Here is a 27,814-nt window from a genome sequence, read left to right as displayed (position 1 = left end):
ACTCTGCAAAGGAGCCCCAAGTTCTTGTATTCCTTGAACCTCACCATATCCATTTTATGGGAACAAGGGCAATAATTTTGTAAGTATCTGGGTTGTTGGTTCCATCTACAAAGATGCACCAACACTGATTCCCAAGAAGCCACAGGGCTAATCCAGCCTGCTCATGTCCCTCTTACCTGACATATTGGAGGTCATGCATGGTCATGAGCTTTGTCTTTGTTCTCGGATGGAGCGTGCTGCTTTTGGTCTCTTTCAGGCCAGTTACTGCTTACGTTTATGCCAAAGAGGAAAGTTTAAAGACACCACAGAGCTAGAATTTGTCATATGCATTCTCCATGCCAGGGCAATTACTGAATAAAGCATATTCCTTACATAACCCAACTAAGACCTCTGAAAATCCAGTCTTTGGCAACCTACTCTACAGGGCTTTTCTGCATGTTAGGTTTCTTTACTCAAATGCACCTTGTTCAAAAGGGGTACAACCAGCACTAAGATATTTCCTTATTCATTGTGTACTTATTAAAGTCTAGAACCTACAAATAAAACTGTTGTTGTTGTATATATACGTGGCTGGAAAGCTTGTATTGCCTCTGCTTATTCTTTTCCTCTTTTCTTATACAGGAAAGCCTTGCCTCTGGTAAATCTAGGTAGACAAAGATACGCCTTACCAACAGAAAAAACTGGATAATGCCATGCCATTTGTAATTCAGGTGCCACCCAATTCTCTTTGCTTTACCCTTTAACCGAGGTAGTGAAGTTTCCATAACTACTATACTGCATTCTGTCCGCCTGACATGAATAGCTTGCTTCTTTCCTATAGCACTGACTCCTCCCTTTTGGGAGGTATTGCTTCACTTCAACCTAAGACAAAAAACAGCTCTAGTTTAGAGAACCTTAGGAAAGTAAATGGGCAACCCTGTATTTCCTGAAATCTTGGTATTTTATGAATCAAAAGAAACAGTGTCTCCTTCCTCATAATTTAGATCAAATAATTTTAGATATCCATTTTAATTTAGCAGAACAGTCAGGTCTAAACCCATGGCGTACATGCAGTTTTTAAGATGCAAGTATATCTATGTTTTTACATGGGAAAAATAGAATCTAAACCTTAGACAGCAGAGAGTATCATGATATTGTTTGTAAGAATTAATATATTTGATAACACTGCACAGTACAAAACAGGTTTTTGAAAATTTACAAATAAATGACCAATGCAGACAAAGTGCAGTTGACTAAAAAGCCAGACGTAACTGAAGATGTCACATGTAGCGTTGGGCGACTACTAGTTGTGCAACTTATACTTCACTGTGAAGCTGCAAACTATGATTTCCATGGTCTGTGTCAGTGGACTTCTGTGGACTCCCATTGAACCACTACTGGAAGCTGGGGACACCCACCTAAGCAATTTCTATGATTTGAAGTTGAAAACAATACACAAAAAAACACAAATATACCTCTAACAAACACAAAAATGATAAATTATTTTATTTAATTCACCAACAAAAAAGGTATATACGCAAAGCATTATGCTGGACTGTAGCACACCACTTTGTCTTCTTTGCTCCTAGTGCATGTTATCTTTTTATTGGCACAAAGAAGTGCTTCATTTGAGGGCACCAGCTGTTCATAGTAGATTCTGTTTACTGTATGTGCACTGCTTCCATAAATCAAGGCAAGGGTACCAATTGTAATCCTTCCCTTTTAAATTAATGTACCTTTACAGAACTTTTTAACGTTTTTAATGTAACATTTTCTTTTTATATAGCTATAATTTATTAACCTGCGAAAATTATGTCATTTTCCAAATATAAATGTACCTTTACAGAGCTTTTTAACGTTTTTAATGTAACATTTTCTTTTTATATAGCTATAATTTATTAAGCTGCTAAACTTATGTCATTTTCCAAATAGTTACAGGTTCCCTGAATAGGTGTTGGCCAAAATTTATAAGTGCATGGAGAACACCGGGGGGTCAATTGTCCTGAGTTGTGGATCTATATTGGATTCATATGCAAGGTAGATAGTTATATTTGTACAGCCATTCCTTTCATCTACCAGGGCATACATTAGGAACAGCACTGACCTATTTAGCAGTTTAGAAGATACTCACTTTGAGCTATTGGTAATGTTAGACATTCAGTGCCTCTATAATACTATCCCCTGGTATGAGGCTATGCAAGTGATAAGAAAAGCAAAGTTCTTGATGCAAGGGACACTCCATTGTTTGTTCCTACTGATTTCATTGCGCCATTATTGGAAATTGTCCTCACTTGGAATTTATTACATTTAACAATGAAGTCTATTATCAAGTGAAAGACTGAGCTACAGGGTTGGATTAGCTCCTGATCTGGCCAACCAATATATACACCACTATAAGCGATAGTATCTGTTTTGTATCTCAACCCTCTTTTTGATGAACATAATTCAAAACTGGTGTAGGTACATTGACAATATTTTCTTAATGTGGAAGGTGCCCTTCCTGCACTTCAACACTTGCATTCATGGATGAACACCAGCTAACTGGATATATAATTACATTTAACATATAATGACAAGCAAATTACCTTCCTTGACGTTACTGTGTGAAGTAATGAGAGCATGCTACATACAACACTCTTTCTGCAACCTACAGAGAGAAATACTTTGCTATGGTATTGCAGCCACCTTCCATGCAATTTAAGGGATAATGCTTGCTTTGGACAGTTTCTACAGCTAAGGAGGAACTGCAAACTGAAGGAGGATTTGAATATGAAATTCTAATGTTGAGACTGTATTAATGGGATAATCTCTTACACCTCCATAAAAAAACAAGAAAACAGGACTGGTATATTCCCTATGGTCATTTGTTAGCATCTAGAGAGAGAAAATAGAGTGAAGAACGAATTGTGTGTGTGAATACTTACTGCTATAGTAGTAATTGAATTATAATGTTTGTGAATGGACATTAGCATTTGATCAGAGACATTCTGGCTATGCATCACAAACCACTATTTCCTTTCGATAAGGTTAGGAATATCTGGGACAAAGTTGTGAGAACAACGTTGTTCATGGAGGGTCCTCCCACGAACCTCTCCCAGTGGGACTTACCCCTTACACTGGGTAATTTAAGTGTGGTAGCTACAAAGCATGCACATTTTGTATTGCGACTCAAGGTTTTGGATTTGAAAACGTAATACAGGTTGAAATACTGTCCTAATGGTAATTTTGTTAACAATATCTATGCAATGTGGTGTCTATACAACCATATTTTTACAGGACATGCACAACAAAAAGTGAAAGGTTGTATCCTACAGAATTGCAGCTTCAACAGATGTGGTAGGTTGAGAGCTCCATTGGTGGATCACTTTAAATAGCAAAAGCATGTCATTGATGATACTAGTTGGCAAGCGACTGAACAAGTACAGCATAGCTATCTTGGAGGAGATATTATTGCAAACTTGAATCTCCATAAATGCAAGATGGATGTTATTGGCTTAACGACATAATGGTGCAATAAGTATGAAGAGAGGGGAGGTTTACTATCTTTTGTATCAAATATGTAATTCCACTAACGTACTATGCATACTGTTCTGTTGTTTTGTTATTTTTTATTTCTGTACGTAGGCTTAGCCGATAATTTCTTTTACGGAAGTTCTCATTAAACATCTTTGTGTGGCCTTTGGTTTTGGGGACAGCATTTCATTATTTCCCATATACCACTAGCGTGGACAATTCAGGCACATTTACACATTTTCCTGAAATAGCAATGATCTTATGAGATGTGATTAGGTTTGTCAACCTCTTTATTGCTCCTTTTGTGATATAAATGTATCAGTTTCCGAACATTCTCGGTTTTCCCATGGCATCATTTTAGAAACCCTATGCCAATTCAGCCTTTCTCCTACACCTTTTCCATTTTTCCATCTTAATTTTTGTAGACTATGGGGGTCATTCTGACCCTGGCGGTAAAAACCGCCAGGGTCAACGACCGCGGGAGCACCGCCAACAGGCTGGCGGTGCTCCCATGGGCATTCTGACCGCGGCCGTACAGCCGCGGTCAGAAACGGAAAACCGGCGGTGTACCGCCGGTATTCCGCTGCCCTGGGGATTCCGACCCCCATTACCGCCATCCTGTTCCTGGCGGTCGTGGCCGCCAGGAACAGGTTGGCGGTAAGGGGTGTCGTGGGCCCCTGGGCAGCGGAATACCAATGGCATGGGCACTGCAGGGGCCCCCGTAACAGGGCCCCACCATGATTTTCAGTGTCTGCCATGCAGACACTGAAAATTGCGACGGGTTCAACTGCACCCGTCGCACCCCTTCCACTCCGCCGGCTCCATTCGGAGCCGGCATCCTCATGGAAGGGTGTTTCCCGCTGGGCTGGCGGGCGGCCTTCTGGCGGTCGCCCGCCAGCCCAGCGGGAAACCCAGAATACCCGCAGCGGTCTTTTGACCGCGCAGCGGTATTCTGGCGGTCCCAGCCAGGCCGGCGGCTTCCGCCGCCGGCCGGGGTCAGAATGACCCCCTATGTTCTTTATTTAAGATTGAGTATATGGTCACCAAAAGGTAACTCAATTATCATATTGGAAGTTCATTTCCACCCTGTAGGTTTAGTTACAAAACCTATTCTGTGTAAAGCCACCCACCGAGCAGACATCTTTGTAACAATGCCATCCATGCCTTCTGAGTCTTTCTTTCAGATGGCAGTATCTTTTCCATTTTTGTTTCAGTAAATAATGTTTTCGAAACATGTCTGAATATTTTTGGGTTACTAATAGCCAGCACTATATTTATTTTGGAATTTGGTTTGTATTTACTTATGTTTGATTAGGTATCCAGTTCTGAGGAAAGCTGCTTAGCATGCATATATGAGCAGCCTCCACGGGCCTACTCATTCTCAACGTGCAAGCGCACACGGTTGCCAATATTTTCTTTGGCGATGCTCGGTGTGACTGCTAGTAAGTCTGCACTTCTAGCACTTGAGGGCTTTTCCTCCTCACCTTTTACTGTGGCTCACAAGATCAGCATTTCGGCTATTTATCTTTTGTGAGCCTGATCATTTACTTACCTTGGATTACAAGCTCCAAAACTGGTAAGTTGTTTCCTCCAGCTATTTGGCAGCTATTGTAATTGCCACCATTCCATATATCAATTTGATTTTTTGCATGATTTGTCTCCAGTGTCTTGGGATCAGTTAGCCTCATAGCAACTTATGTGAATTACATGATGCGTGCTTGCTTCTTCTGGTAAGCCATGATTTCTCGCTGGTTGCCTACGTTTATACAACATTTTGCAGTACTTGTATGTTCATTGATGGGTCTTTTATGGTATTTTTGCCTTTGTAGAATCAAGGGAGTTGGACTTTGGCTTTCAAAATCAATGATGTCTATAGTAATACATAATATTTGCTTACACCTTATGTTAAGCTCCTGTTTATTAGTCAGCACCTATACAAGACTCATGTACCCAAGCCAGTTCTATTCTTTCCTAGGTTTAATTTCCTTTTTTAAGGCATATTAACGTGAGGTCCACAAAGTGCAAGGTAAAGTATAGTTTTTATCTCTAAAGTGAACACCTGTGCTTTTTCCACGATACAGCAGGTAATGTTGCGTTTCTATATATGTTTATAGGGTACCGATTTTGCCTTTGTTGTTCCAGCCAAATCTAACAAATACGTTTTTAAATTTTAAATTTTCTCCCTTCTTATAACTCATTTGCACTAAGCCATATAATTTTTAAGGACACTTTATCATAATGTTTCAGCTTTTGATGACCAAATATGGTACATTATTACAATGTGCAGCAACCACCCAACTGTAAATTTATTTTAGCTTCAGTTGTTTTTGATGAATGATTATTCAAGTAGATACACATTTAGGTGCGTTCAAAAAGTACTGATTACACATCAAATTATTCATAAGAAACCACTATGTTTATAATGCCTGAGGGATGTCAGCAGATAAAACCTGCTGATATGTATCTGGAGAAAAGCCCTGAAAAAAAACGTGGAAATTGATATGAAAAGTAGTGATTCCACAAGTTTCAACTCATTTCCAAATGAAAAAACGTGGCATAGGAAGTATGTGCCATATCTAATAACTATCCGAACCCCAGGGTAATGGTATTAACTGGCTATGATAAATATCTCAGCCTTTTTCACAATATTCAGAATCACAGTCACTTTAATATTGAAGAACTGTGTTTTTTTACCAGTAGGAAATCATTACCCTACTTCATTATGCCATGTGTGCAATAGACTAATTTTAGTGGGAGCAAGCTGGGCAACTTTACTTCCTTCAGCTGAGCCGCACATGCTTAAATGCCCTAAACTGGATTCTAACAACATGTTCCTAACCCTTTCCCACCCTTAAACAACTCCCTCCCAGTCATCCTCCACTAGGTTCCTCCAAACACTGACAACAACCCCAAACATTATGGCGTAAGATAGTCATGTGTTCTCCTTTTTGTCACATCCATTTACTTGATTTAGTTTCCTGACCCTTCTTTATTGACGGCCTGCTCAGGCCTCTTTCTCTAAATCCTCTGAACCTATTTCTCCCACTTATCTTTCTCCATGTCCTTGCTCCAACCAACCGCTTGCCCCCAAGCAATATTTTTCACTTGAACTTTCCCACCTGCTCTGCCTGCTTCCAACTTGCACCATGAGTTATGGTGGGTGGTGGTCTTCTGCGACGCAGAGGAAAGTGTCTCCCCGTGCACCATGCCTAGTGACATTTTCTGGCAGCTGTGAAGCTGCCTACATCTTTTTGCTACTTCTTCCTCTCCCAAATTCCCTGGGCTCAGAGGGTGTTTTGCGCCCCATCTGCCCGGGGCACACAGTGTGAGACTGAAAGAGCAAGAGACCAGCAGTGCCTGCCGAGACAAATAGAGGATATTGGGAACTGCTTGGGAAGATTATGGTGGTCATTATGACCCTGGCGGTATTACAATGCCAGGGCCAAAACGACGGGAGCACCGCCAACAGGCTGGCGGTGCCTCCTGGCGTATTTTGACCGCGGCGGTAGTAATCTGCCAGCGCTGCCCAGGGGATTACGAGTCCCCAACCGCCAGCCTTTTGCTGGCGGTCTGAACCGCGAGGAAAAGGCTGGCGGTACGGGAAGTCGTGGGGCCCCTGGGGGACCCTGCACTGCCCATGCCACTGGCATGGGCAGTGCAGGGGCCCCCTGACAGGGCCCCATGCGGCTTTTCACTGTCTGCTGTGCCATTTGGAGCCGCCTCCCATGTTGCAGCCCACATCCCCGCTGGGCCGGCGGGCGGAAACTTGGTTTCCGCCTGCCGCCCCAGCGGGGATGTCCAAATGGGCACCGCGGGAGTGTGGCCGCATTGGCGGCCGCACGGCGGTTACAGCTTGTAATGTTGTAATGAGGCCCTCTGTGTTTTAGTGTGAAACCAACACAGACTGAGAACTGCGTAGGAAAGGGAAGCAATTTTGGGGTTAGGTAAAGAGAGGGCAGAGATACAGAAAGGGTGCCTCAAGCCCTAATACCTAAAAAGAAAATACCCCGTTCCTTGGTCGATGTAAACAGTTGGATTATTATTTGGGGTTGGTGACTACCCACCTCAAGTAATAATCACAACCCCTATCAGGGTGAACTCTTGAAGTCGCTAAATTAACCTGAACTCAATCCTCTGGTAGCTATAGCTCAGAACAGACAGGCTTGATTTGGTTTAATGTGTAAAAGTAAGTACCAAAACAGTGATAAAGTCCAAATGTAAAACAAAATGTCTAACTGAATTAGAAAATACAAAAAGATTGAATAAACAAAATGACACCAAAATGACAAAAACCCAGTAAGGGGCACCACAGATATGAAGTTTTAAGTAGAAGTAGTACCAAAAAGGCAAAGCACCAATAATTTTCAATTGGTTGCGGTACACTGGAGCTAGGCACAATTTGAGGCTGATTGTGAAGGAGCATGGGTCATATGCACCAACCATATTCGTCCTGCTCCAAAGATTATACCTTCTGACTTAGGCCCAGATTTAAATTTTGGCAGACACAGTATTACCAGCCTGGGGGTGACAGGCAGATAAAACTGACCTGTATGTCCTCCCATATATAATTAGGTAGATAGATACAGAGGTCGTTCTTCGATTACCCTTACCCCATCACGCTGTCAGAGGATTGGAACCATGGCAAGACAGAGTAGTATCCACCTGGTTACACCAAAGATACACCAGCTTCTAAATCTGACAGGTGGACCATTATGTTGGCTGTAAGGATACTCTGTTGTTGTTGTGACAGTATTCTTCCGATCAAAATAGAATTTGGGCCCTTAGTTGCTTAAGTTCCAAACCACCACAGGAGTACACTTCTAACACCCCCCCCAGAGACGCTAGGGAAGGGACTTAGAGATTCACAGGGTGCCAGGTAAAGGACAACAGCATGGCCTTGTCTAGGTGAGGTTACCACAGGTCAGCTGGGTAGTTCGGGGAAAAGAATATTGTAGCTTCTTGTATTCCTATAGCTTGAGCAGGAGGTCAGCCTTAAGAGTCCTTTAGAGCTCCTCTTAGGTCACAGAAAGCAGGTCCAGTCCTATTTAATCTTTCGCAGATCCAGAAAGTGTTCTGAATTAGGTGCCTGGAGGTGCCACATTTATGCCTGGCACAAGCTTCTGTGTGGCGCACTAGCAAATGGGGTAAAGATTCCCAGGGCCACCCCTACCCACTTTGGGCATTTTTAAGATGGCAAATGTCTTTGACCACAATAAGTGTGGGCTTTGAGGGCTAATGGTGTGCGGTGAGTGTACTATGGTAATCCTAGTTTCTTCCCACATCTAACACTGAAATCCAGTTTGAAACAGTCACTCTATCCACATTAAACCCAGAGACAGACATTTGGTAGGACAAAATCAGAGTCCTTCAGCACCCAGACAGTGGATCTACAAGAATTGTCCTGGCATCCTGTTCTCTCTCCTTTCAAGTATGCTCCAAGGGTTAAATGTAAACCTAGCACACAGATCAATGCAAGATTTGAAGCTCGAGCAGGTTTTGACACTGTGGTGTCAAAAAGGATGCCCACAGTCCCCATCCTGCATATACTGTGAAATTCAGAGTTGTCTCTGTCTGTTCAGGTCAGCCTATTGTTTCCTCCTGAGAGGCATTGCACCCCTCCTCATGGCTAATTACTGGGTGGGAGGAGCAAGGGATTCAATGCAAATTTACCTGCGAGAACTTCAGGCAGGGAAAATGTAAATTTCTAAAAGTTAATTTTCCTTAATATTTATTAAGAATCTGACTTCACAATTGAATTGGGTTTTCAATAACTGTTAACAATGTTGTTTTCGTTTTTTTTCAGCCGGTTCCTTTACCAAGATACAGTATTAGTATTTAATATCACATCCCAGTGCTTCTCCATGGGCCAGCCAGCCTTCCTACAGTGAAAATGGCTTTTGGATGCTAGTTACTGTAGGGCCATACAAACATTAAAGTTGTAAATGTCCTACTTTTAAATACCATGCATCCTACCTTCTGGGCTACAAGGCCTACTACATAGGGCTGACTTATGATTATTTGAAAGGGAAGTTTTGACCTGTTGGAAGTGTTTATTGTAACAGGTCTTCATGCGGTTTTACTCTGTTACAGTCAGGCTACAGTGGTAGGCCTAAAGTTATGTTTGTACTGCCACTGTAGTGGATGGCACAAAATGTGCTGTAGTCCACTTCATGCATTAAAATTCCAGTCCCTGGGTACATTTTGGGCCTGACAGGGGGCCTGTATGTCCATCAGGGCAACAGAGTAAATTACTCCGTCATTCTGACTGCGATGCCACCCAACAGATTTAAAAGTGACCACCAAGCAGGCAGTAATTTCTAAAGCAATGCCAGGAGCTGCTGTCACGGTGGTTCCTGTCAATGATTTTTGCACTTTGGCACAGGGCCCTGTTAATATGATGGGACCCTGCACTTTTCTTTTTTGTTTTAAAAAAGGAAATCCCATAGAGACATTTTCTTTTTGAAAAACAAAACTGATAATGTGGCATGTAGAAAATGTACTGGAGTTAGCTCTGGGGAATGTTAATCCTGCTGCATAGTGGGACAATAATGGCCAGGATTTTTGTAGTATAAATTCAATTGTTTATTGTGAAAATAAATTTATCAAGCCACACATTAATCTGATGTACAATGGGACAACAAGTGGAGATAAAACCAAGCCCATAGTTAAATGTCACTGAAGAACACTATGGGAATGGCAAGAGTTTTTTTAATGAAAAAAGTGCATATTGTGACAGCCAATGTTTTATGTTACAAAATGAGCTGATCTAGAAATGGTCATTTTGGAAATGGTCATTTTGCAGAATAGAAGCTGTAGGTAAATACTGTAGTAGTGAAGTGTACTAGGGTCCTGAATGGAGTTATTGTAATTGAAAGCTGCTATGAAAGTGGACATCAAGTGATATATGAAATCAGCTGGTTAAGTATAAAGTAGTGAAGAGCACAATGGAACTAGAGAATGTTCTTAGTGAAAATCACTGAGGCCACTGTGAGAACATTTTTATTAGCTCACACAAAAAGCTGTTCTAAATGCCCACACAGAGGTAGAATGGCAGTAGCCATCTAGAACAGTGGGTCTTAACTTTTTGACTTGGGTAGAGCCCCACTGAATTGCTACTCGAAGTTGAGAACCCAGACCTTAGTAATTTCTATTATTGGAAGCTCAAAACAATTAACAAAAAACACAAACAAGTATACAGCAAACAAATACACAAATTACAAAATATTTTATGTAATCCACAAATGAAAAAGTGTTACACTATCTGAATTTTAATCATAAGGTTGGATTGCTTAAATATTTGACTTTCTATCTACCAGACTGAGCAGTAGACTGTGTTATAGCACTTTGGTCTTGATTCACAAAGGTAACTTACACTTTTGAGTATGTTTACATGTTTGGGGAAGTTACTACTTTTCGGCATTCACAAACTGCACTTTTGTAGTAACTTACACTTTTTTTATTAAGTCCAGCACTATACTTGACTGAACACGCTTGCAGAAAAAATAATGGAGGTAGGGACTCAAAAAACCCATAGGAAATAATCTTAAATTATAATAGAATATTTAAAAACTTAAAAATATAAATGGAAGGGTGTAAAAAATGTACTTGTGTAACGGTGTTATAGGACCTCTTTAGCACCTAGATTGGACACCCTTATTTTAGTATTAGGTCGACGGCCTGTGCCTTTTACATTCATATACACTGTATTTGTTTTCATATTTTTAGAAAAGCCTGCTTTTATCTACTTTTAGTTTTTTGTTTAAATCTCTTTATTAAAGTTTGCAGTAAGAAAAGAAGTATACAGAACATTAGTGAGAACAGATGGCTTTCATGGCAATATGTCTCCAACTTGAAAACAAAATAATACAATAGGCTCTATCTCCTGCATTCGATGTCAAGGTAAAGTAACGAGGGTGGAGGAGAACTCCAGATCGAGTTCTTTAGAATATGCCAGGAACAGTGAAGAGCATTGGTTGGGAGAGGAGGAGGAAATGGGTCAAGAGGGTAGAAAGAAGAACAAATAATTATTGGCAACAAAGTATCAGATGTTATAGTCCTGATGCTGCTCCGGATGTTTCTTGACATGTGATTACCATTTCCACCAATCCAGTGGCAGCGTGACACTATGCATCTTAAGTATCCAGCAGGCAAGGCAGGTTAATTTTGAGTGGCCATTACGGGTCTTTCAAGAGTTGTAAAGCTCTGAGTCATGGAGAATTAAAGCATGTGAATTCAGTACGTGTGAGATAAAGAATAAGGGGGTGCCATATTACTTGAAATTTCTTGTCAGTCCCAGTCAAGTTGTGTGGAAGCTGTCCCATAGATAGCATGTGCCACAGCCGGGTAAACCATTGCGATATACTAGGTGCGTCTGTTTGTTTCCATGCCAATGCTATCATTTGTCTGGCTGCGTGAAGCATACAACTAATAAGCAGCCATTCGGCCTGTGTCATTGCCTTTAGAGATATGGGCGGTATCCCAAGGATCACTGTGTGGTATGTAGAGGGACAGGGATAACGCAGTGTGGCTTTATAATTGGCTAAGAACTTATTTCCAGAAAGTAGTGATCAGAGCGCAGGATTACCAAATGTGACAGACATCTCCACGGGTGGTCTGACATCTCCAGCATATGTCAGAGATGGTAGAGAGGGGCGACATTGCAAGGTACCATAGAAACATTAGTTTATATGCCATGTCCCTCAAAGCAAAGGACCAGTATGTTCTTGATATGTCGTGCCATAAAGGGTCCCACTGTTTGAGCGTTAGCTCATCTGGGTTGTCTGTGGCCCATTTTGACTGGTATGGGTGAGTAGTGAAAGGGGTGGAGTGTTGAATCATAGTGTAGGTATTAGATATGAGCCCATGTGAGCCGTCATATGAACACACTAGCTTCTCAAAGAACATATATGATCTGCCGATGTCAGGGTAGATGGAGGGATGTAATGCCCAGTGCCTTAGCTGGAGATATTGCATCCTGGCTTTGTCTACTTCGTGGAATTCTGTCCTGCGCTGATCAAAAGTTTTCATTTCAGTCCCTATGAACAGGTCTCGGAGGGTTCAACATTCCTTATCTATCCAGTTACTAAAGGCGGCTTGGGGCAGAGCAGGTGCAAACTTGGGGTTGCAGGCAATTGGGGTAGGGGAATGTGGTCAGTCTCTTTTTGAGAACTAATTTGTCCCAAATGTCAAGAACAGTCTCAGTGGGAGTGGCCATTTAAGCACTATGAGGTGTTGCATGGCTGGGTACCCAGGCCAGGTCACACAGAGGTCTACAGAATACTGCCCTGTCAATATGTGGCCAATGGGACTCACTCTCTTGTGCCATCCGAGCTGAGATATATCTCAGGTGGGCCGCCCAGTAAAACTCCATGAGATTAGGAAAGGCTAGTCCTTCCTATCGCCGGGTTGCATCAGGAGGGCATTGGATAGGCTGGGGCTTTTTCCATTCCAGGTGTATGTGCGAATATCTCGTTGCAATTGTGCTATATCATCTTGAGGTTTTGGGGTAGGTAGGGTCTGAAATAAGTAAAGAGCCCAAGACAAAATATTAATTTTAACCACATTGACCCTCCCCAGCCAGGAAATGGGTAAGTGTCTCCACCTTTGAACGTCCTCAAGGATAGCGCAACAAAGGTAAGGCCAGTTCACGCTCACCCATGTAGTGAGTGTGGGTGTGAGATAGAGTACCAGATATTTATTTATTCTTGTCAAAGCACATCTGAAATGGGGCCAGTGTTTGCAGCTGGGGAGTAACCTTTATTGGGACTGACAGGTTGAGAATACTGGACTTGGACAGATTTACTTTGAAACCCAAGATATTCTCCAATTCCCTGAGGATGGAGACCACAGCCGGGAGGGAGGCGGCGGGTTGAGAGAGAGTGAGTAGAAGGTCATCGGCAAATAAGTTAATCTTCTAAATTTCTCCCCCAAAAGGGATACCGGATATCTCCTTGGCTCGCTGGATGGAGATAGCTAATGATTCCACCATGAGGGCAAATAAAAGAGGCGAGAGTGGGCAGCCCTATCTTGTGGTTTTGTGAATGGTGATGGGGTCAGTGTTCTGTCCATTCGCTTGGATGGTCACCACTGGGGCGATGTAGGTTTCCAGAATTCTGGAAATCATGATTGGACCAAGCCCTATTTTAATTACGACTGCTTTGAAGAGGTCCCATTTAATGTATTCAAAAGCCTTCTCCCCATCAAGCAAGAGAAGGCACGACGATATTTGGTAGTGTTGGGCTTTTTCCACTAGGTGTGCCACTCTATGGACATAATCAGCTCCCTTTCTGTTGCATATGAAACCGACTTGGTCAGGCTCTGTAAGGAATGGGAGATAGTGCTGGAACCCAGGGACCAAAATCTTCATAAAAAGCTTTGCGTTGGTGTTCAACAAGGTAATAGGACGATACGAGGAGCACAGTGCCGGGTCCTTGACCAGTTTGGGGATGAGTGAGATCTCTGCTGCAGCCATAGAGAGAGAGAGGCATTTGTCATGTGAAAATTGTTGTATAGGTTGATCAGGAGGGTGCCTAGTTCTGGTAGAAACAACCTATAGAAACTGACTAGTATGTCATCTGGTCCCGGGGATTTGTCCAGTGGGAGTGTTCAGAGCACATGGCTAAGTTCTTCTAGTGTGATAGGTGCCTTTTTAAAGCTCTGCGTGGTGGGGTTGTATGAGATGCAAGGTGAAATTTGCCAAGTGATCCGTTATCTTTGTGGGTGAAACCATTTTGGCCATGTAAAGAGCTTGATAAAAGTCAGTGAATTATTTCTGCTTGTCACACTCTTTGATCGCTCACCCCTCTGATGTTCTAATTTTAGCTATGTGGGCTTTCAACTGGACTAACCTGTGAGCAAGTAGCGTGGCCACCTTGTTGCTCCCTCATAAAACAGCTGTCTACGTGCCAGGAGGGATCACTTAGCTTTATTTGTCCAGCACGCCCAGTTGCCCTCGTAAGATGTCTAACTGTCTTTTAAGGTGGCAAATAGTTGCTGTTTTGTCTTGATTCTCCAGAGCCTTTATCTCTACAGTCAGTTTGTTTTCCACCAGTCAGGCCTCTCTACTTCTGGCTTAGCTATTGAGGATATTACCTCCAGCATGTTAGATTTGAATCCATCCCATAGAGTGTGTAGAGAGGTCTGCTGGTTGGTATTGTGTATAGAGTAATTGACTATGCCCTTAGAAATCTCCCCCATATCCACTGGATCACAGAGAAGTTACGGGGGCAGATGCCACAGAGGGGCAGTTTTCGCTTGGAGAGGTGAGGGCAACCATGTCATTTCTATATGTGCGTGGCCCGAGATTGAGATGGTTACTTTCTCAGCAGTGGTAAGTTTTCACAAAAGAGAGTGCATCAGAAATAGTTGTCTATCTGCAAGTATAAGGAATGGACATGGGAGAAGAATAAATAATCTCTTGAGTCGGGGTGGGTATAGCGCCAAGCCTCGTTAAGACACAGTTCTGGTATTTCTGTTTTCAGCTATGTGGACATGGCCCCGGTATCTTGAAATGAGGTGGAATTTTGGTCCTTCTTGGGGTACCACACCATGGTAAAATCTCCAACAATGCCCCCCTCTGCTCTTGTAGTTGTTTATATAGGATGTGTCAGCTGTAGGAGTCTTGTGAGGTGTTAGGGGTGTATATGTTGAGTAGTGTAAGGCGTTATTGTCTACCTGCCATATGTAAGGTCAAGTATCTACCGTCCCTGTCTCTTACCACCCTAGTGAAATTGAAGCCATCTTGTGAATTGAGTAGGATCCCTACCCCGAGGTTTTTGAGGTTGTTGAGGCCCAGTGGCGGATGAGTTAGCGAGGGTATGCCATTCTGTGTCAATCTACCCCTCGGAGGTATGTCTCCTTCATGTATATAATGTCAGGGTCGTGGAGCTGGAAATATTTCCAGACCTGTTTTTGTTTATTTGGGGAGTTAAGCACCTGTATGTTCAAGGAGAATAACTTGAGACCCTTATCCATTGGGAGAAGCACGGTGTACCAAGCCCAATTGTAGTGTTCTGTGACTGTTCATTAGGAGTATAGGGTCCCTCCCACACATTGTGGCCAGCATGGATGTACCAAGCCCAATCGTAGCATTCTGTGACTGTTCATTAAGAGTATAGGGTCCCACCCACACATTCTGGTCAATGGCCAGGTCCTCTTTTCAATCTCCTTGCTAGCTTCACATTGTTATCTGTACGCCAAGACCTGCCAAGACATGAAAGGGAAAAAAGTTAAAGAATAGTGTAAGAGGCTGGCCCTCTATGTAGTGTGCAAAGCTAGGCACACTGTGCATGGGGGTGCAGTCAACCACACGTTAGGTTACAGGGGTAAAAACTAGATCACCAAAGCTCTAATTTTTAAGGTAGCTTGGTAAAGCAGTTGGGCCAATCTTGGAGAAGTGCAAAGCATTAGTTGTACTCACAGCATCAATCTTGCAACTCGCAGACTCAAAGGAATAACTCAAGACCAATTAATATAATTTTTAAGACCAAGATCAATGGAATTGGGTAAGTACTTTTCGATATATGAATTTCTGAAGTTTAGTAAAAATAGTCTCTTTATGCGTAATTATGAGAACTCACATTTCAGATAAAAGGTACTCCGGTGTTTTGCTGCCCCTAGTCTGTTTATGAGATCACCAGCTCTTGGAATTGGGGGTGTTTTGTCCAGTAGAAAGGTGGGTCAATACGGGTAGCAGTCCACGCCCCCTCAATTCTCCTCCTTCCCTAAAGGGGCTTCCCATAGCTCCACTACCACCTATTTGATCTATTTTTAGTTATGTGGCTGTTTAGGACCTTGTGTGAGAGGTGAGCTGGAGCGCCAATATGATTCCACTTGTTAAACAGGCTCCGTTAGCAAGGGTGTCGAGGATGTGTCTCTGTCCATGTTTTGGAGATGCTGAATTATGTCCCACTTCGTTTTTTGTTTGAGTAGCGGGGTCCATCATGGTCTCGGAGGGTTTTAAGATGGTTTTGCCAGCTTACTGGGTCAGCGAAACTGAGACATCATGGTCGGTGGAGGTTATATCCAGCAGCTGTTTTGCTTCTGTCAGACAGCGGAAGGTTCGATGTTTGCCCTGCCAAGTGAAAAGTAGGGCAAAATGGTGGCCCCACTGATATCAGATGTTCATTTTGCATTGTTTGTCCATGACTGGCTTGAAATCCATCCCTTTGTAGGGTTGTGGTTGACAGATACTGGGACAATTGGATTGAGTGTCCCCGGAATGTCAGATCTGCCTTTGTCCTGGCCACATGTAGGATGGTCTCCTTCTCCGAGAAGTAATGTACTCGCATCAGGATGTCAGTGGATACACTTGAGCGGTTCGGACAGAAGCCATCCAGTGGGCCCTATCAACTATAAGATGTGGTGTGTCAGCATCTTCCCAAAGTGCATGGAGAAGGGCCTTAGTGAATGCCATGATATCCTCTCCTTCCTGGTTCTGTGGCAGGAAATGGTTTATGTGTTCTTGCATTGGGGGGCTGGGTTGGGAGACTCTGTAGATATATCTTGTGGCTCAGTGGGCTTGTCCATTTCCGCTTGCAATGTCTTGCCCCGAAAAGCAGTCACAGGGGGTTTCCTTGGTAGAATTATTGCGGGCATGTCTGTGAAATGCCTTCAGCTAACGCCAAGCTGGGGCACAATTCCGCTCAACCGCCTGGAGTGTGACTTAGGGTTATGAGGGTTAGTAGACCAGTCTAAATACCAAATTGTAAAAAAGTTTTTATATTATATCTCTTTGTGTATGACCGGAGCTGGCTCGGTATGCTCCACCAAGTGTCTGCATTGCCAAGGGGGGTCAGTGGGCTTACCTTTCCCTGTTGTTTGGGTTCATTGGACCAACTCTGGTGCTAGGGATAGTAGCTGGAGCACAAGAGGGAGCCGGAGAGACAGAAGCTGGCGTCCTACTCGATATTGAGTCAGGCCTCGCCCCCAGCTAGTTGTATTCTAATCTGCTGCCTCTTTCTAAGAAGAAGTGAACTTTGTGCCTTGTCCAAGGTTGCCATGTACAACAGTACATGATATACCAACTTTATTGCCTGGCCAAGGGCCAGTTCCTATCCACAAGACACATCATTACATCAGGCCTGTTCTTCGAACTCTCTATGGGTTATTATATAAACAACTTATATGCCTAAGGAGGGTATAGGGCATTCCAGTCATGACTGTCCTGGGATGCGTACCACACTACAGACAGCTTTGCTGATCCTGGTGCTGACTGTTCAGCTTCCTAAAAGGATTGCCATCCAAACAACAGGCAGACTCCTGCTATCCTATTCAGGTATGGGGTTGGGTTACTCCCTTAGAAGAAGGGTTACCACCACTATGCACTCAGATCTAGACATGGGTAGGAACCTCTAGAATCCCAATCCTTTCTAGAATCAAACAAAATAGTGGAGTTGCTTATCTTCTTTACTTTGGTTGTAATGATGATTACCCTGCTATGTTTCTCTGCCTTATTATCGCAGCCCATGCTTTTTGTACTAGGATACGGTTGCTTCAATAAGTTCATTGAAATCCAGTTTGCATCTCATGTCCTGCCTTTGAATGTGTGAGTAACTGAGGGAAAGAGGTATGATTTGTTTCCACCACTTCCCTGAGGAGTCAGGATGTCAGGTTTAGGTTGCCACAAACCACCTCACCCCTGATTGGGGTGGGTGAGGCATTGCGGGCTAGCCAGGCGTTAGGCCGACAGTTTCCAAGTTGTGTGGGGTTGACTCCGTTTTCCACACTCAGTGACGCGGCCGCCCTAGACACGAAGTCTTATTACCATAATAGGAACTGCACGACAACTGAATCGGTGACAAGTACTGTGTTTATGAGGAAAGATTCAGTGGACAGACCAAAAGGGCACATCAGTAAGCTGGGGGAAAGCACTCCAGCTATAATGGGTAGATGCAAGAGAAGCCCAGCATGCCCTTGACACAGCCTCTCGAGTTTGGGGAAGGGCACAAGAGGACAGAGTAAACAGCCAGCCAAGAAAAAAAAACAAGCATTAGCAAAGCCAATAGGTCAGGTGTTGGTTGCTGACCGTTTGGCTTAGCCAATGCTTATTTTGCTTGTGAATGGTTTTTGTGTGATAGCACACATTGGATGAAATCAAGCATTGTCTACAAGCCAACCTGTATACATATTTGTTGTGTGAAAGCACACATTGCACAGGAGTCTCTAGTATTGTGTCAGTGTGCCCATTGTGCAAGAGTAGAATGCTGTCACAGTCAGTTAAGCCAATAGCTGAAGTGGGTTGACCCTGTGCTGTAGGCTGTGATGCTCCAAACATTTCACAGGGGTGAGGTAGGTTCTATATAATATATAGAAATGTATCAATTTAAATTGGGAATTTCTAGATACCGTGTACACATGCAAGATAGTACTAACCCATTGAGTGTCTTCTGTAGCCCATTAAGTGTCTTCTATCGGGGAGCCTATATCGTTTTCCCATTTGAGGCACAATGGGATTAACATGTCTGTGCGTAGTGCTCCATATCAGAGTATGACTTCCTTTAATTTGCCATTTATGGTGCATAGCACCTGGAAGCCTAGGTGATTTTTTGGTTCTGTCGTGCCCTGTCCCTAGTGTTGTCTAATTGGGGCGACTAGTGCTCTATACAATTCGAACTGTCCCTGTGGTAAACCATATTCCTCAGTCAGACTCTTGTAGGGTATTAGTTTCCCATTCCTACATAGATTTCCTACCTTAGTAAGATCGTGTTCTACCAATTCAGACAGGCCCCTGAGGGCTCTTCCTCCCAGAAGTAATGCCAAACAACCCAGTGGGAGGTTTGGGGAGTACGGCGATGTGGTCCGGCTTTATTATCTGTAAGTCTGCTGGTCCTTCGGAAGGAGCCCCTTTAGGTGCCACTCTAGGATACCAAACAATGTATTACAGGCTGGGGTATTCTGAGGTATCTCCCTTACTGGTTGACGTCTTGAAAAAAGGGTAATAAGGTTGTTATGTGAACCAGAGGACACTTTGATAGTTTGCGAACACAAGAAAGAAGAGCCCTCATAGAGCTAGGAAAGAGATAGGATATTGTAATAAAACCTGCTGATAAGGGAGGTGCAACTGTTGTCCTCTCTTTCAGATGTATGATAATGAGTGTAGACTTTTGATATCAGATATAAGCAGCGATGAGACCTTTGAGATTGATCCACCTTCCATCTCTCCAAACCATTAAAACGATGATTGAGGAAGCACTCAATATGGGATAGATAACTACAGAAGAAGGAGCATTTTAACTCCAAGGGAATCTAGGGTGGCCCTGTGCTATATCCTGACCTAATTACACAAGAACACATTTCTCCCACCAGAACAACCCATTGTCTCTGGAATCAATTCCATTCTTGAACCCTTGTCACAGTTTTGCGATTGATTCTTGAGACCTTTGGTAAAGAAGATGCCTTTGTTCTTGAAAGACACTAAAGATGTTCTCTATCTTCTTGACACTTTGGTGGTCATTACAACCTCGGCGGTCTTTTAAGAAGACCGCAGAGGGACCGCCGTGCGGAAGACCACCAGTAGTGGCGGTTTGCCGTGCGGCGTATTATGACCACTGGCTGCCCTCGGTCGTTTTTCCGACGGAGAGCCGCCAACAGCCATACTTGCGGGCGGCGGGGAAGTGGAGGTTGCTCCACCGCCACGCCAACAGAATACCGCCATGCTAATCACGTCATGTGATTCTGCGCAGCGGTGTTCTGTTGGCGGTGTGGCGTTGGCGGAGCTGCCCCCATGGCTCCCGTCCCCTCCCAGAGGATCGACGGAACAGGTAAGTCGATCGTCCGTTAGGGGAGGGGGGTGGGGGGTGTTGTGTGGGTGCATGGGGGTGTGCATCTGTGTATGTAGGGGGGGTGTGTGAGTGCGTGTATGCTTGCGGGGGTGATGCGTGTTTCGGAAATGTGTGCATGTATGTCTGTATGTATGTCTGTATGGATGTGTGCGTGAATGTGTGAATGTGGGTGTACGTGTCTGAGAGTGTGTGTGGATGTTGGCATGTATGTCGGTGTGTGTGCGTGTATGTGTGTTTGTGGTGCCTGCGTGCGTGTCGGGTGTGTGTCAGTAATGGTATGCTGGGGGTCGGGGTGGGGAGGGGGGCCTTGCCACCTTTCGGGGGTGGCAGTGGTGGTGGGGGGTGTAGGGGAGGGAGTCAGGTTGGGCGTGGGGGGTGGGGGAGACCCCTATCAATGCCAGGGAAGGAATTCCCTGGCACTGATAGTGCTTACCGCCATGGATTTCATGGCGGTTCCTACCGCTGGAAATCCACGGCGGTAAGCCGGGTCACAATACCGGTGGCGGTATTGTCACGGCCGCCGGGCTGGAGACCCAGGTCTCCAGCCCAGCGGGCAGAACGGGAAAGCAGCGGATGGCCATAGCGGTAACCGCCATGGTCATAATACTGAAAAAAAGACCGCCAGCCTGTTGGCGGTCTTACCGCTGCTTTAACACCGTCCGCCAGGGTTGTAATGACCCCCTCTGTCTTTTCACTCCCAACTTGATTTGCTGATGACTTTAGATATTGAGGGATTGTACACCTTCATACCGCAGGAACAAGCCCTTCATGTTATTGAGAACATCCTTAGCAACACTGACATTGACACAATTACTTTGTTGGTTTGTGCTGGACTATGCTAGGCTAGCCTTGACTGATTTGTTTTGAAAGGAACTTCGATGGGGAATACCTTTGCTCCGAGCTTGGCCTGTCTTTACATCCATCAATTTGAGTGTGACCATATCTATAGCAACACCAACCATTACCTGGCACACATGAGATTGTGGCGCCGGTACATTGGCAATGTCCTCATTGTCTGGAGAGGTGACATGACATTGGCCACAGAGTTCTCTACATCGATCAATACAAGGGATCCACACCTATGCTTCATCCATACTATAGACAGGGATACCATCACCTTTTTAGATCTGAATATCAAAATTGTTAATGATTTGGTGACTACAGTGGTCTATGAAAAGTCCACAGACAAAAAAAGTCTCTGCTGGTTTGATAGCCACCACTCCAAGCCCATGACTGAGAATTTGCTATTCTGACAGCTTCTACGCGTTAGGCGTAATTGCTTGGAGCTTACAACCTACAATTTACTAACTAGCAGGCAAATTGAAGGCATGGAGATACCCACCCAGAGTCATCTCAAGGGCCAAGAAATGTGCCTGCAACAATAACAGGGAGGCACTCCTACAGAAATGTCCTTGGGAATAGGACAACAGGCTGACATGCGTCACCACATACAAACCTATAGCTAACAAAATGAATGACCAGAGCGCTTGAGCAAAAATCATGAGACTAGGGCACTTAGGTCATAAGCCATTTATTTTTCATTATTCATTATTTTTTAATTTCTACGTACTGGCAACAAGGCTACATAGGTCATCTGCTAAAAACCCTTCCTTCAATAGGCAGATGAGTGGGACACTTATTTAAAAAGGCATCAGGTTAATAATCTGGCAACGACATAGCCTGAACTACATTTCCCGACACTCGGCCTTAGACACTAGGGCCCATATTTATAGCTTTTGAGTGCCGCATTTGTGACATTTTTTGACGCAAAATCGGCGCAAACTTACAAAATACAATTGTATTTTGTAAGTTTGTGCTGTTTTTGCATCAAACAATTACGCAAATGCAGCGCTAAAAAAGTATAAATATGGGCCTAGGTGATTCAGGTTATTCCACTCATGCACAGTGATAACATCAGGTGAGGAAACACAGCTTTGGCTACATTTTCGATCACCCACCACCGGGCACCGTACATCTATACATATGGCGTCTTCAAATACCCTGAATGCTGGTCAGGTGAACATCGTCCAGAGGAGAATGAAGCAGGTGATATGTGGTCTGGTGGGGGTTGACCTTTGACAAAGTAAATTGATGGTGCATGACTAAAGGGCCTGACAGAGTTATCATGTGTCCTCTGGTTCACACAACCTTATTACCCTTTTTCTTGCTTATATCTAGTGTGTGACTACAAGGCTTCCCTTCTCCGCTCCTCCATAAAGTAATAGTATCCTATAGTCAGGCTAAGGACAAGTGTTTGTGAAGATTATGGCCCTCATTACAACCCTGGCGGTTGGTGATAAAGCAGCGTTAATACCGCCAACAGGCCGGCGGTAAAAAAAATGGAATTATGACCATGGCTGAAACCGCCAACACAGACAGCCACTTTAACACTCTGATCGCCACGGCGGCAGCAACAAACACCACAGCGGTAACCGCCAACACCCAGGCAGAAGACAATGTACCGCCCACAGTAATATGAGAGGCCAACCGCCAGGTTTTCTGGGGCGGTACCAACGCCATCAAAAGCACAGCGGAAACAGTACACAGAAGGGAAACAACTCACCTCTCGACACTCAGGGAAGAACCACGACGCCATGGAGCCCCAGCTGCACATTTATCCAATGCTGGTCTACCTCCTCATACACCAGGAACACGAACGTCGGTGAAGACGACCACGGTGAGTACCGCACCTAGCACACAAGGGAGGGGGGAGGAAAAAGAGAGTGATACACACACACAACACGTACCACCCCCAACCCCATACACACAAACAGATGCAACAACAGTACATATACACCCCATAACCCTCAGGAATAACACAAGGACAAAAGGAATTGATTAAATTGAGTGTAATAGTACAATATTAGATAAATACGTTCTTATGTACAATATTTACAAATGGAGGGAAAATGCCCACTCCAAAATGTCCGTGGCCCTCGGGCCATAACACATAGGCCAAGGGCACACATGACTCAGGCATCAATATGGAGAGAACACTGCAGGGGCATCAGGTCAAAAACAGACAGGCACCTCAGGGGGACTAGAAGGGGGGGGGGCACCTCAGCTGGAAGATGGTACAATGCCACTGCTCCTGGAGGGGGCTACATGCCCACTGCTTGGCCCTGGGGAGTGCAAAGCCACACTCTCTAGTCTCTCAAGTGGTTGCTTTGCCCACTGCGTGGTCCTGAGGAGTGCAAAGCCACAGTCTCTCAAGTGGTTGCTTTGCCCACTACTTGGTCCTGGGGAGTGCAAAGCCACAGTCTCTAGTGGATGCCTTCTTCCACTGGTTCTGGAGGGGGCTTTGTGCCTAGTGTGCTTAATCCTGTCAAGGAGGGGGTGAGTGGATGCCTTCTTCCACTGGTTCTGGAGGGGACTTTGTGCCCAGTGTGCTTCATCCTGGCAAGGAGGGTATGAGTGGCTGCCTTCTTCCACTGGTTCTGGATGGGGCTTTGTGCCCAGTGTGCTACATCCTGGCAAGGAGGGGGTGAGTTGATGCCTTCTTACACTGGTTATGGAGGGGGCTTGTGGCCAGTGTGCTTCATCCTGGCAAGGAGGGTGTGAGTAAGTGCCTTCTTCCACTGGGTCTGGAGGGGGCTTTGTGCCCATTGTGCTTCACCTTGGATGGTGCAAGATCACAGTCTTTCACCTGGGTGTCACACCTACAGGTGTTGCAGTGGCCAGGATGCCCTGCAGCCCATGTAGTCACAACTACGCACTGCTTGCCGGCGGTGACGGCTGCTCATTGGATGGCAGTTGCGGTGCAGGTGGCGGTGCTGGCCGCGGTGCAGGCGGCAGTGCTGTCAGTGGTGGGGGCAGGGTCCAGCCCTTCCCCTGCAGCCTCGGACAGCTGCCCACTGGGGCTGCTGCTGCTGGGAGAGGTGCCGGTGGCGGTGCAGGTAGCTGTGCTGTCAGTGGTGGGGGGATGCTCCAGCCCTTCCCCTGCAGCCTTGGATGGCTGCCCAACAGGGCTGCTACTGCTGGCAGTGGTGCTGTGGCGGTGCTGGCCTCAGTGCAAGTGGTGGTGCTGGCCCCGGTGCAGGTGGCGGTGCTTTCAGTGGTGGGGGGAGGCTCCAGCCCTTCCACTGCAGCCTCGGACGGCTGAGGTGCCATGGCTGGTGTGGTTTGCCCCTTCCAGCCCTTGGCAGATTGTGGTGCCTCCTTGCTTCTGCCAGCTGGTGTTCCCTTCCTGCCCTTGCTGGCTGGTGGTGCCTCCTTCCCCTTGCTGGCTGGTGTCCCCTTCTTGCCCTTGATAGGTGGCGGCCCTTTCTTGCCCTTGGCAGGTGGTGCAGGCACACTGGCTGTGCTGACGGGTGCCTCCTTGGAGCCTCTCACACCTGCAGTAGCGGTAGAAACTACAGTGGCTGTGGACTGGGTGGCTGAGGTGCTGGGCTGGGTTCTGGCCACCCTGGCCCGAAGTGAAGGACCAGGGGAGGGGAGGGGCAGGGAATAGGTCAAGGGTGGCGAGGAAAAGCTTCTTAGGGACACTGGGGCAGGAAGAGGGTGAAGGTTTGGGAGTAGAGGAAGAGGGAGTGGTTGTAGGAGGTGTCTGTCTGCTGTGTTTGGGTGCAGGTGTATGGGCTTGATGCTGTTGTTAGGTGGATGGCTGTTGGGTGTCTGAGTGCTTGTGTTTGTGTACTTTGGGAGGAGGGGGCACAGACACAGTGGGAGAGGACACAGGGGACATGTACATGGATGTGGGGGTGGTGACTGCCAGTGAGGGGCGTGTAATGATAGGTGTGCTGGTGATGGAGGTAGTGGATGGGGAGGTAGTGCATGCAGGTGTGAGTGGAGATGCGACTGGGAGGGGAGGGAGGTGGACGATGAGGAGGAGGGGGACACAGTGGAGGCAGTGGATGTTAGTGTGTCTGCATCTGGATGGTGCTTGTGTGAGTGCCTGTGGGATGAAGTGTGGTGCTTGTGTTTGCCTGAGCCACTTCTGTGTGTTGATTTGGGTGAATGCAGGTCTGAAGGTGTGCTTGGGAGAGGCTGGGGTTGAGGGGATTGGGACTGGGTAGAAGAAGTTGGAGGAGGGAGGCTGGATACAGGGACAATGGCTGCCATCAGTGAGTTGGCCAGAGCCTGGAATGCTCTCTGTTGGGCCGCCAGAGTAAATGCCCTCCAGGTATGCATTTGTTTGTTGCAAATGCCCTGCTAGACCCTGGATAGCTTTCAGTATAGTTGACTGCCCAACAGAGAGGGATCTCAGCAGGTCAATAGCCTCCTCACTGAGGGCAGCATGGCTGACTGGGGCAGGGCCTGAGGTGCCTGGGGCGAAGGAGATGCCCACCCTCCTGGGTGAGCGGGCACGAGAAACACGCTGAGGGGCTGCTGGCAGGTCGGTGCTGGTATGGGGGTGGCAGCTGTACCTGTAGTTGGGGTGGGCACAGAGGTGTCCGCCACCACCAGGTAGCTTCCATCGGAGGAGGAGTCGCTGTCAGTACTGTCCCCTCCTGTTTCCGTCGTGGTGCTCCCCTCGCCCTCCGTCCCACTGGTGCCCTCACCATCAGTGGATTCGGCCTCCAGACCCATGTGGGATGCAGCTCCCTCCGTGGCCGGTGCCTCTGTCCCTCCGCCAGATAATGCTGATGCACATAAGGACAGGGTGACAAAATAAAAAGGGGGGGAAGAGACAGAGGATACACTTGGTCAATGCCAGCAACAACACTACTGTTGGCGTACACAACTCACAGGGAACAGCCCTATGCACTAGGCCATGCACTCCCAGTTACAATGCTAGTCACCAGGCCATGGGGTACAATGCCTAATGCCATTAGCTGCACACCTGAAACCCACAGGACCCTGTCCAGTAGTAGATGCCCACTAACATAATTGGGGTTGGAGTGCATCTGAGCTTGCCCATCATGGAACCTACCCTGCCATGTTCACCCTGGCCTAGGAGCACCCACAGCCTACATCCCCCACCCTGGTAACACCTTAAAGCGCCCAAAGTCATGATTCTGAATCTGTACTCACCCCCTTGTGGCTGCTGTGATGCCTTCAAGCGCCCATCCAACTCTGGATATCCCACCGTCAGGATGCAGAACATCACAGGGGTCAGGTTACGACGGGCACCCCTTCCTCTTTGGGAGGCCAGCCCCAGCTGGACCTCTGCCATCTTCCTTGCCCAGTGGAGCAGGTCCTCCCACCGTTTGCGGCAGTGGGTGCTCCACCTGTCAAAGACCCCCAGGGTCCACACCTCCTTGGCAATGGCACGCCAAATACCCCTTTTCTGATGGGAGCTGACCTGCAGAAAAAGATACTGCAGAAAAGGTATTATTCATACCTTCCGGGCTGTCATTCTCATGACCCAACATATCCCTCCCATCCCCTTACACACATACATTGACCACCATACATGCAGCACTCTGCCCAGGGCCCCTCAGCCCCCCCCACACAAGGCTTACACACACAGCACCCCATACATTCATGTCCCGCGCATCATGCTCACAGTGTACTCACCTGTTGGTCCGGAGGACCATGAAGTAAACGGTACTGAGATAGGACCCCATCCACCAGTCTCTCCAACTCATCCGAAGTGAAGGCATGGGCCTTTTCCCCAGACACTCAAGCCATGGTCACTTCCACACACAGGTCACAGCAGCACTTGCAGTGTAGGTCCTCTCCTGTTGAAGGTCAGGTAGCAAGTGAGTGAACAAATAGAAAATGGCGGTCACGTCCTCAGCAGTTCGTACCGTAACTGCTGGGATACATCACCATTGGCTCCTGGAACCCGTAGGCCCCAATGATAACCAACGCGGTGTCGCACGGCGGTCGTCGACCGCTGCCCACAACGCCAGCGGAATTACCTCATTTCCACTTGTCCCTCCTCACAGGTCAGGTGGCCGCCATTTCAGGGGGGCACAGGCCATGGCACCTAACTGCGTCACAGCAAACATAGGCACATCAACGGACTTACAAGTTCACATACTGTTTCTGTAAAACAAAAATAGAATATTAATCAGACTTGATAGGGCCACAATCCAAGAGCTGTGTGTCCAATTGGAGCCAGATCTGATTTTAGCTAGCCGTCACCCCACAGGAATCCCCCTCTAGTGCAGGTCCTGTCAGTGCTGCATTTCTTGGCAACTGATTCTTTCCAAGTGACAGTGGCCATGGCATCAGGGATGTCACAGCCTATGTTCTCAAACGTGCTGACCAGAGTGTTGTCTGCCCTGATGAAACACATGCGCATTGTATTCCCCCAGGTGGAGGATTTGGCCACAGTGAAGGCTGACTTCCATGCAATGGGACATATCCCCAACATCATTGTTGCTATTGAATGTATACATATTGCCTTTGTCCCCTCCAGGAAAAATAAACAGGTGTTCAGAAATAGAAAGAGCTTTCACTCTCTGACTGTGCAGATGGTGTGTTTGGCAGGCCAGTACATCTCCCATGTCAATGCAAAGTTTTTTGGCTCTGTGCTTGATGCCTTTATCTTGAGGAATAGCAGCATCCCATATGTGATGTCTTCACTCCAGAGGCACAGGGTGTGGCTAATAGGTGAGCCCATGGTCCCCACCCAGTTGATGTAGGTATAT

At 46.0% G+C, this 27,814-nt stretch overlaps 1 protein-coding gene across 2 annotated transcripts in view; it reads right to left on the bottom strand.

The window, feature by feature from the left end:
* LOC138304168 (trichohyalin-like) overlaps nt 1-27,814 on the bottom strand; it is a 137,940-nt gene that overhangs the window by 1,316 nt on the left and 108,810 nt on the right. The window lies entirely within an intron of this gene.

Source organism: Pleurodeles waltl, chromosome 7, assembly GCF_031143425.1.
Source record: "Pleurodeles waltl isolate 20211129_DDA chromosome 7, aPleWal1.hap1.20221129, whole genome shotgun sequence".
Taxonomy (NCBI): Eukaryota; Metazoa; Chordata; class Amphibia; order Caudata; family Salamandridae; genus Pleurodeles; species Pleurodeles waltl.
Note: the sequence above shows the minus strand (reverse complement) of the source record. Positions and strands in the feature narration are given on the sequence as shown.